Genomic DNA, 10,487 nt, shown 5'->3' on the forward strand with positions numbered 1-10,487 from the left:
GATCAGCACAACCATAATATAGCCAGATTTAGTGCTAGTAAAATTGTATCGAGTCCATATGGCAGAATTAAATCTATCAATATTTCACAGCGTTCCAGAATGAGCACCATAATTTCTGAGTGCTGCCACCTGAACTAGTTTGACAATCAACACATTACACCCCTGACTGCCTTTTGTTAATTCTTAAGGAAAGGAATGTTATTAGCCTCAGTGAAACTCACAGGCAAGGCTTAGATACAAAGTAATCTTTAAAATAAATAAAAAAAGGCCAAGGGAGAATTCAATAGGGTAAATTTGAGTGCAAGAAGAGTAACACAATAGCTACTGTTTCCGGGCACTCATTATATACCAGGTTCTGTGCTAAGTGTTTTTCAAACATAATTTCATTTAATCTTTATTACCGCCCTGTGAGGTATCATCATCCACATTAGATGAAGCAAACAATGCTCACACAGTTGGTCAAGATCACATAGCTGGTAAATGGCGGATGACACTGAAATTCAAACCTAGGGCTCCTGACGCCAATCATGATGACATTGTAATGTCTCTTTGTGTGATGCTCAAAAACTGAGATACAGTGAAGCAAACAAATATTTTTGCACATATATTAACCTTTGTAATCAATAACTATTGTAGATCAAGACATTGAATGTTTCCAGCAACCCAGAATACTCCCTCCTGCCCCTCTCAGTTAATTCCCTCATAAGAAATCACTACTCTGCCTCTATCACCACACCTAGATAGACTTTAGAGTAATCTAACTTTTTGGAGTCATCACTCAAAGATTCCATACACCACTCCTTCACCTTGCCATTTTAGCCGTAGTGTTCAAAGTTGCTGTAGCTCTAACCTTTCAAGCACTCACTGTAGAAGCTAGCTGTTGGAGATGGCTTTGTATTCAATTTCTTGTATATTCTGAAATTAATACTAATTTTTAGAAAACCAAAGTAACTCCTGGATGAAGTAGGTTCAAAGGACTGTTATCCAACAAACCAACCTTTCTAAAAAACCCACAGACACAGGTTCCTTGACTGAAGTAATTTGGTGCATCTATTTCCAATCATGGCGTCTCATTAAGAAATGGATGACCATGAAAGGTCCTCTCAGTTTATGGAAAGAAAGACTAGCCAGGCAGGGCATGTAATAGTGATTGCTTTGCATCATTTCATAGCACAGGAAGAAAATTTATGTTCAGGTGTCTTCCACAGTTGACTTGCTGTTTTATAATGCAAGGGAAAGGAAGAGTAAAGGAGAAGAAGATCTAGGTGGAGGGTGGGGGAGAGAAATATGACCTTCAAGGAGGCTTTAATGTGGTGACTTTCCGTGCTTTGCCCATTGCCTTTTAAAACCACATTACTTCTTGTCCAACCAGGGAGTGACAGAAGCAGCGTCACAACTTCACCTCAGGCGCTCCAGCTGTGGTTGGTGAATTTTTCAGCAATTATTCTAGATAACGCAGCCTCGCTTCTCTCTCTCTTCCCTTCCCACTACTTCTACCCCACCCATCCTGGCTTTCCACTTCATTCCGATTCCCACCATAGTCAGCTGTGGCATTTTGAAACAGTCTGTACTTAGGAATTGGGTATAGGGAAGGAATAACTGACATCTGGAGGTTTCTAAGACTCCAGGAGTGATATGTGCATAAGGTGACCGAAGTGGACGAAAATACAGGAACGTTCTGGCCATCAAAGCAGGAGGACAGGCCTAGAAGTGGGCGCACGTGACAGCAGCAGCACCTCGAGAGTGACATCACCTCTGGGGGCGGAGCCGACTAGGGCCTTGTCTGCTATTGAGCTTCCTCCCCGCTTCTCCACTAATTGCCTACGACCCCACCAGTCACAGCCCCCTGAGGGAACAAGAAATGTCCAGACCTGACAGAGCGGCAGAGCCAGGGCCCAACCTCTCAGCACAGCAAAGGGTTGGGGTCTGCACTCTCTCTTCTAGTAGCTCCCCACCCCCAAACTGTGGAGGGGGCGGGGGTGGGGGCGCGCGTGCTCCACCACGCACGCGCCCTCACGCACGCGCTCTCCCTCCGCGCGCCCGCCCCTCCCCACCCCAGCCCGGAGGGGGCGGGGCTGCGGGCGGCCTCGAAGGGTGCGACGCCCCCGGCGCGGCGGCGGCGCTAGCGAGCGGCCGGTTGGGCACGGATTGCTGGGCGCGCTGCTCCGGCGGGGCCCGCTGGCATAGCCGCCTCACGCGAGCCGCCCGCGGGGAGGGGGAAGCTGCGAGCTCTCTGAGCGCCGGGCCCGGGGCCGCGGGCGCTGCTCTCCCGCCGCCGCCCTCTGCGCCTCCTCCGGGCGGCCCCGCCTCCGTTCCCATCCCCCTCGCGCTCACCTCCCGGCTGTACCGCGCGCGAGGCGGAGCGAGGCGCCCGACGCCGCCGCCGCTGCCGCCGCCGCCGCCGCCGCCGCCGCCGCCGCTGCCGCTGCGCTGTGGGGCTAGAGCTTGCACCCGCGCCGCCGCTGACAGGAGGACCGCCGCGGCTTGTGTGCGCCGGCCTCGAGGCCCCGCGGCGCCTTCCCGGGGCGCAGACCCGCCGCGGGCGTCGGAACTCAGCGAGGTGCTCTGGGAATCGCGGGCGGCGCCGGCGGGCGGCGCAGTTCTCCTAGAAGACCCCGGGGACTGGGGCTTGACCCCGAGGTGCAGCGAGCCCCTCAGAGCGGCAGGTAAGAGACCTGGGGGAGCAGGGGAAGGAGAGGTCGCTTCAGTGACAGGGGCGTTTGTCCCCAATGCCTCGGCTCCAGGGAGAGGGGCGGGAGCGAGCGGGGAGACAGCCAAATGAGCAGCGAAGTGCCTCCTGTGTCCAAGGCGTGGGGAAGGTTGGCTCCAAATGTGACACTCAGGGTGGCTTCAGATAGGTCCGGGGTCGGTCACTTCGGTGTCACCAGAGGTGTCATGGAATTTGGTACCAAGAGAGTCTCCGGATGACGGGACCCAGGATGAGATGCGAAGCAGATTGCTAAACGTGGCAGAGAATGTGGTGCAGAACGAGTTGCAAAATGTGCCCCCAGAATGCAGCATAAAAGTAGTTGTGAAATGTGCCAGGTGAGGCACAGGGTGGGCTGGCCTGTGTGGCGTTGAAATTCATGGTGGAAATGTTATTAGTGATAACTGATAATTCCGCTGGGAAAGGAGGCGTAGTGTAAGAAAGGATTAATAAGGCTCATTGCTAGATATTTTTTCACAGGAAATCGAGAGGAGCTATGATATGCAATTTTTGGAGATAGAGATAGTACCCACGTGAAAGGGAAAAGCAAATTGTGTCTGGTTGTGAGATGGGAAAGAAAAAATAGGGCGAAAATAATACCAGGTTTTGACATCAGCATATAGAGCACTGATACAATTGTATCCTGTCTTCTATTCCAGGTGTGGAATGTTTAAAATGTTTATCACAGAACATAAACAGTGATAATTAACATGAAGGAGGTTTGATGTTTTGGGTGTCTTTCACTCTGTGCTCCCCTCCCAGAAAAGAAAAAACCAAACATACAACCCCCCCCCCCACCACCACCACCACATCTTGACCATAATTCTAAGTTGAAGATAATTAGGCAAAGGAAATTTTTTTTCGTGTATCCCTTTCTTCATTTTTACACAGTTGAAAATATCTGGAATGAGGAAAACAAAAACAATATGGTGAACAAAAGGGATAAATTTTCAGGCGTTTTGAGGGGTTGGAGCCAAAAGCAATTGCAATGGTTAATTACAGTGAATGACAGTAGTGATATATTCTTGCATGTTCTTGGTGTTGGGGTTGCAAAATAGGGGAAAAAATGGAATACAGTAAATGTGGCATAAAAAGCAACAACATGGATTCTGTCAGTGGAGTGCTTGCATCATTTCTCAGGTGGATCATCTTCAGAATGTGAGCACAAAAAATAAAATTATATTTATCTTATCTGTCTGTCTATCTATCTATCTATCTATCTATCTATCTGCTGTTACCCACATGCTGCAAAACATTGTGACTTCCATTTAAGGAGAACATACGTGTTTTGAGAGAATTGTCAGAACATAGCTGGAATTTCAGAAGTAATAACAAAAGACAGCTAGCTTCATGAGCTATTTAATGTAACTTATATGTATACGTTCAATTACTGTCTATATACTATGAAACAAGCAGAAATATCTAGATGTGTTCATTAGGATATGGTTAAGTATTGATAGATTTCAGTGTTTTATGTTATAATTCTTGGAGAGAAATTGAATTACTTGCCTGAATGTTGTTCTTGTAATAGGAATAGTAAGTAATTTGCCAGGATCTGAAAATTAATACTGATTGGCTTCCTCCTAGATCCAAATTCAGCCATTGAGAAATCATTTGCTTCAAAGGCAAACTGGATTTTCCTTGGTGATTAATTTTGGGTTTTGGTCTTTTCTGTAGATATATCCCTCATCTAGAGGCTATGTTGGGGCTTAAAGAAGAGAGAAGGCCAGAGAGAATAAAGAGCAGTTCTGTTGGGTCTTCCTGTTTTGTTCTGACTGTAAGCCATATGTACTGCCACCCCCTACTGTCTGTAGGAAGAGGTGTTGCGGAGCCCCATTCTTTTCTTGTTATCACTGCCCCCTTGTGTAAGGGAAGAAATTGATAGTTGCACTTCAGAAAGCCACTCTCTCCTTGGATTGTTCTTGATAGAGTGGTTATGTAGATTTATTAATCACCTATTTTTTTTCAAAGTTGCAGGGCTTTTAACTTACTGTTAATCAGTCTTCAGATTTAATGTCTATTTTTTAATAGTATCTAATTTTAGTCAATTCAAATTGCTGAAAATATTTTCAGTATTTGGGAATATGGTGCAATACCATTGCCAGAAGTAGTACTAGTAGTAATAACTCATTCTTACACAGGACCTGCTCTGTGCCAGACCTGTTATACATGTGTAATCAGTTTCATTACCCAATGAGGTATGTACTGTTATTTCCATTTTACAGTTGAGAAACTAAAACTAATAACTTGCCCAAGATTATTTAGCTAGCAAGTACACGAGCCGAGCTTCAGCTCAGGAACTCTGATCCATGCTCTGTGCTCTTCACCAGCATGCTGTATTACCCTCTCAATCAAATTCGTATTGACGCACATTAAAATGCAGGTTCCCATGATAAAGCAAATACTATAGATGTGTCTAAACCTAAGTAAGTAGTAAGACACATAAATATGAAGCCTACAAATACACCAAAAAATACAATATGAATATTTCTCTCTAGAAATTTATTTTTTAAGTTTATTTCTGGGATTATGAGTAGAGGAGTATCAGCACTTTTTATGTGGTTAGGGAAATATTTGGCTTTGGGGAAGCTTTAGAGCAGCGGTTCTCAACCTTTCACAGGGGTCGCCTAAGACCATCGGAAAACACATATTTTCGATGGTCTTAGGAACCGAGACACCACTCCTCTATCCGTCTCCAGGCCCACATGCAGATACGCCCACATACGAGTACCCGGCGACCCCTGTGAAAGGGTCGTTTGACCCCCAAAGGGGTCGCGACCCACAGGTTGAGAACCGCTGCTTTAGAGGTAGAAAGTTACCTTCAAGTAGGTTGATGTGTGTGTGTGTTTGTGTGTATACTATAGTATCTCTTTAAAAGCACCAGTAAACCGTTACTGCTAATTTTCTCCAGGAAAATTAAAGAGAAATTTTCTGTTTTTTACCTACTCAGTTTTATGACCTCTATTTTATCTTTAAAAGTAACTTAACAAAAATGGATTGGATGCATATGTACATTTTACTTCTTCCATCGTCAATCGTTTGCTCAGATTTTTCTCACACTTGAATATTGTTTTATAAGTATTAACTACATATGAAATGATACTTTAAAATGTATAAAGTATAAAGAATAACAATGCAGCCAACATTCATACACATTCGGCTCAGTTTAAGAAATGGAATGTCACCTCCTACACTTTCAACAATTTTCTCCTCTTGGCCAAACTTTGTGCCATTCTGAGAATTAAATATCTCTTGTAATCAAACACGTCCTTCATTTTTATATATATTTGTTGATAAGAGAATTCTATCTCATCTACTGATTATGGCTAAGACATTCAGGATGTGTTTATATGCTTTAGTATATTTACTAAATTGTCATAGACTCAGATCATGCTCTGTATTTATATTGGTTGGTAGTTCATTTTAGCATACCTCACTTATAAAACTTAATTTGTTGTTTGCATCTTTTTCATAAAGTTTAACTAACATTGTTAAACATTAGATTATTTCCCTCTTCCATCATTGATTCCTGACTGTCCTGTGCTAGCTCTCTAGCTTTCCCCCCCCCTTTCCATGAATGTGTTTGCTCTTCTAGTGTTTTCTGAATTGACTGTGTGCATTATTTTGAATGGAGAAGGAAGTAGGCCTAGAAAGCAATATACTGAACCAGTAGTTCCAAAAGGAGAATATTAGGGTAGTTGATATTGATTAGATATAAAGAAGAACAAGTGTACATAAAAGAAATGCATCACAATTCTCTCCTTGTCATATTTCTTCCTCTTAAAATAGAATTAAAATAGAATCTTTGAGACACACTTATTGGGCATACTGGTTGAATTATATTGGATTGTATTTACACAGAATCACCAGTGTTAGCTGAAATATTTTTACTGATGGTACCCAGATTATATTTCCACGAGCTAGAATAAGCTGTTGCAGAATGCTGTTTACTTTTGTAGCACTGGTTTGACCAAGGTAACAAATATTGTAAAATAGCTTGGACGCTAGTTTAATTATTGGATTGTCGGAAAAGTCATGATATATTTTTTCAATGTTTTTCGTTGCAAAAATGTATCATGACTTTTCCAACAACCCAATATTTGGACTTTTTTTTTTTTCTCTGAATGAATTGAAACTTAGTATTATCATATCTGCTGAGTGCCTGTTGTCATCAATTTCTATTATTAAGTATACTGTCTAAGTGAATAGTCTGTTATAATACCATGAAAACTATCACTTGGTTTATTTGAATAGCATCTTTTGTAGTAATTTGTATTAGATGAAAATTGTTAAGGAGATGTGTGTATGGTGATAGAGAGTGTATATCCTTGATGAGTCTTTTTAAAAATTTGTGGAGAAAAATGGGTTAAAAGGAAGAGATTAAAGAGTTATAGTTATATTTTTCCACCCAATTGCCCTTTTTCTTTCTTTTAGAAGATATTTTCCTCTTAAAGTGTTTAGGATTCAAGGTAATATTAGATGGAGAACAAGAAGTTTGGACCTGAGTTTTAGAAGGCTAGAGCATGTTGGGGATGCAGTAAGTGAAAAAAGTTTCTGGTAGGGATCTTTATTCCAGAAAGTTCTAAGTAAGTAATTATGATACTATAATTATTTATGGAAACAAATTTATTAAGTCAGCTTATTTTATTTAAAAAAATCTTTATAAACCTTTTGAAAGCTATGTTTGTGGATGTTATAAGTATCAGCTAGTTGCTTTTTTATGGACCACACATTACAAAAATAAGTTATGTTCAGCTTCTGGTAGTCCTTGAATAGTTGAAGGTAAACAATAGTGGAAGGTAAGTTTAAGAGGCAAAATATTGGTCAGTCTTAATCATGCCCTTTCTTTACCCTTTTCTTCTCCATAATATCAGCTTCTATCTTGATTCAATGCATGTTGTATCCTACCTTTCCAACTCCTTTTTAAAAAAATCGGGACCTGAGAGATTCTGATGTCAGTCATTTAAACTGAGTAGTTGCATTATAGTAAATAATCTTGTTGGTATGTTTTTTAATAATCTAATTGCCCAATAGACATCTTTACTGTTTATGTCAAATTTATGTATCTTTCATAGGTACTGTTGACATTAAACAAATAGACAGGGTTTATTCAGGAACAACAAAGACTTGCAACTGGGTACACGTGGTCTAATGGCCTACCACAAGCAGGTCCAGAGAAACAAAGGGAAGGACCACCCTTTTATGGACCAGGGAGGGGCTGTTGTAAATGAAGAGTCCATTGGAGGCAAGTTGGATGTACAGTGACTTCATTGGCTAAGTTATGGCAGTTTCCCATTGGCTGAACTGTTACTGGGCTAGGAGGAATCTTTTCTTTATGCTGCTATGGTATTAAAGTAATGGAGATAGAAGGTATGAGTATTTCTCTCCCTATTGGCATCATTAATGTGTGTTGAGTGACTCCTGCATGAGAGTTCTCTCTTCTAGGCTCCCATTTTAAATGAGGATTCTGTTTTTAATTAATTTTCACAGAACTTTGCTGCCAGAGTGATCTTTCTAACATGGTCATCTGATTATGTCACTCTTTTCTTCAGAATCTTGCTGTGATTCCTCATCATTTAATGGATAAAATAGAAACTCTTTAGCAAGGTCCTTCATGATCTGATCCCTGCCTTCATTTTAGACTCATTGCCTGCCACACTTCTTCAAAGTTATGCTTAAGCAATGCTAAACTACTTGTGGTTCTTTCTATGTGTAATATTCTGTTACCTTTCCATGCCCTTATAATATGCAATGCTCTCTGCATGGATTACTCCTCTCCTGTCTCTTGTTCTTTGGGCAGACTGCTCCTCTGCCTTCATATCTTGGCACAAGTAGTAACTTTTAAGTGAAGAAGGTTTTGCCTACTTTTCTAGGTGGGCTTGGGCATGCCATTTTCTATCTATTCTCCCATTGTACCTGTTAAATATGAACGTTGTATTAGTAGTTGTCAGATCATATTTTAATTTATATGTCTTATCAGTAGTCTGTGAGCTCCTTGAAAGCAGAAACTATGGCTTTTCATCTTTTATTTTCAACATCAGCATAGTTAGTACATAGTAGGTGCTCATTATCTACTTATTGAATAAAGATTGTTGACAGTTATCTGAGTTATGCCTTTGAAACCTCATCTGTTATTGTGGATTTAGAGAACATTCTAGGCGTCAGGAGGTATGTGTAGAGAAATATACATACATGCACACACCATCTAGAATATTATTCAGAGTAACTCCTGGACTATAAAACTAACTCTAAAGAGAAACTAGAATTTTATTATTTTTTCATATTTACTAGGGTGAAGGGAGGACGATTAGAAGGTTTTCTGTGTGAACTTTAGCTGAATTATTTTCATTGTATATTGCAGGGGTTGGCAGACTACAGTCCATGGGCCAAATGCAGCCCAGCATGTTTTTGTATGGTTTGCAAGCTAAGAATGGTTTTTACATTTCTAAATGGTTGAAAAATATCAAAAGAAGAATAATGCTTTGTGACATGTGAAAATTATAGGAAATTCAAGTTTCAGTGGCCATAAAGAAATAAAGAAAGTTTTATTGAAATATAGCCATGCTATTCATTTACATATTGGCTATGGCTGTTTTCTGGGTACAATAGCAGAGTTGGGTAGTTGTGATGGAGACCATATGGCCAGCAAAGCCTAAATATGTATTTACTGTCTAGCCCTTACAGATAAGGTTTACCAGTCCTTGGTCTGTTATGTAGTCTGTTCCCATTAAATGTTCATTAAATGTCATGAGTTGGAGACCGACCAACTGTGTCTGTTGAAGGCCTCTGCAGGGCATAATTGCTTCTATTTACTGAGAAAAGATTGGCCACTTTGCCTTACTAGCGATTTATCTGACAGAGGGCCCCCGTTGTACTTCCTTATGACACCCATATTATGTCTAACTGAAAGTGTCTGACAAGGTGTATTATTCGATTTAATTCCGTTTTCTTGAAAGAGGTATCCCAAGGAGAGAGGTTTGGAGCATACCATATAAGAGAACATTTTTCTTTGTTTGCTCAGATGTCAGTCTCTCATACATATTTTGCATAAAAAAGATCATCGTTACATAAAAAAAACCAATTTTTTGTATATTAGTTTGTTATACAGACACATTATTATTATTGTTTTTGAAGATTTTATTGAGGAATTGGGGGAGGGGAACCAGGCAAGTTGTTGTTCTTCAGACTTCGCGGTGGAGGACGCCAGTCGCCATCTGGCTTCCCATCGGCAGCTCATGGCCTCTAAGCTCAAGGTGCCGAGTTCAGTCTTAGTTGCAGGTGGGCATAGCCCACCATCCCATGTGGGAGTCGAACCTGGCAGCCTTGTTAAGAGTGCATGCTCTATCCACTGAGTCATCCAGGCGGCAGTGCAGCTCAAGATGCCGAGTTCAGTCTTAGTTGCGGATGGGCATAGCCCACCATGGAACAGGCAATCTTGTTGTTACACCAGCTGAGCCATCCTGCCACCTGTTGGCAGCTCAGCAACAGCTCAGCTCAGGCACAGCATCACTGGCCCATGTGGGAATTGAACTGGCGAACCTGTTGCTCAGAGCTTGCACTCTTAAGCCAACTCTGAACCAACTGAGCCACTGGGCCGGCCCCAGACACATTATTTTTAAGGAATATGAATTAAGTTAGATTAGTTATGTTGGGAAAATTGGATTTTTTTTTTTTAGATATTTTTTTTATTGGGAAATTGGGGGGATGGGAACAGTGCTGGGGAATTGGGGGAAGGGGAACAGACAAGTTGCTGTCCTTTTGTTCTTCAGTCTAGTTGTGG

At 41.6% G+C, this 10,487-nt stretch overlaps 1 protein-coding gene across 8 annotated transcripts in view; it reads left to right on the plus strand.

Annotated features, from left to right (window-relative positions):
- The first annotated feature begins 2,585 nt into the window (after nt 1-2,585).
- Nucleotides 2,586-10,487, plus strand: part of TANC2 (tetratricopeptide repeat, ankyrin repeat and coiled-coil containing 2) — a 302,761-nt gene continuing 294,859 nt past the window's right edge. For all 8 annotated transcript variants that reach the window (XM_019637800.1, XM_019637801.1, XM_019637807.1 and 5 more), the window contains exon 1: nt 2,586-2,666. The gene's annotated coding sequence lies outside the window, so the exon portion shown is untranslated. The remainder of the gene's footprint in view (nt 2,667-10,487) is intronic.

Source organism: Hipposideros armiger, unplaced genomic scaffold, assembly GCF_001890085.2.
Source record: "Hipposideros armiger isolate ML-2016 unplaced genomic scaffold, ASM189008v1 scaffold_34, whole genome shotgun sequence".
NCBI lineage: Eukaryota > Metazoa > Chordata > Mammalia > Chiroptera > Hipposideridae > Hipposideros > Hipposideros armiger.